This window comes from Dipodomys merriami, unplaced genomic scaffold (genome assembly GCF_024711535.1).
Source record: "Dipodomys merriami isolate MVZ:Mamm:240054 unplaced genomic scaffold, mDipMer1.0.p SCAF_1167, whole genome shotgun sequence".
Taxonomy (NCBI): Eukaryota; Metazoa; Chordata; class Mammalia; order Rodentia; family Heteromyidae; genus Dipodomys; species Dipodomys merriami.
In genome coordinates, this window is record NW_027202457.1 from 120,790 (window position 1) to 121,328 (window position 539).

A 539-nucleotide genomic window follows, 5' to 3' on the forward strand; every position below is an offset into this window, starting at 1 on the left:
GCAATAACCATAGTTGTGCTGGTAGTTGTAGTATGGTCTTTTTTATGATCATTTGGACAAATCCCCAAAAGTGGGATTACTGTATTATAGGGGAGTTTTATATGGAGTCTTCTGAGGCACCTCCATACTGCTTTCCAAAGTAGTTGAACAAGTTTACACTCCCACCAAGAATGCGGTACGGTTCCCTTGTGGCCACATACGTTTCAGCATCTGTTGCTGTAAAAATATGAAACGCTCCAAGAGTTTGCATGTCATCCTTGCCCAGCGTGCATGCTAATCTTCTCTGTATGGTTCCAATGTTAGTGTATGTGATGCTAAATTGAGCACAGAACAGTTTTTATATATAAAGTATAACTTTTAATTGATTTTATTAAGCTAGGCAATTCAACAAAAAGTAAGTTCAAAAGAATTGTTGTGAAATTATAGAATCATGTATTTCTTACATAAGCACACATTAAAGAATAAAATCAAGATAGACATGCCAAAAACAAAATAATTCCAGATATTTGTAGTTCAAGAGATTTGGAGGAGGAGAAATT

At 35.3% G+C, this 539-nt stretch overlaps 1 non-coding gene across 1 annotated transcript; it reads right to left on the bottom strand.

Moving 5' to 3' along the window:
* Positions 1-220: 220 nt before the first annotated feature.
* LOC138822901 (U6 spliceosomal RNA) lies at positions 221-327 on the bottom strand. The gene has a single exon (XR_011370669.1). It is a non-coding gene; the product is annotated as a U6 spliceosomal RNA (small nuclear RNA).
* Between the last annotated feature and the right edge of the window lie 212 nt (positions 328-539).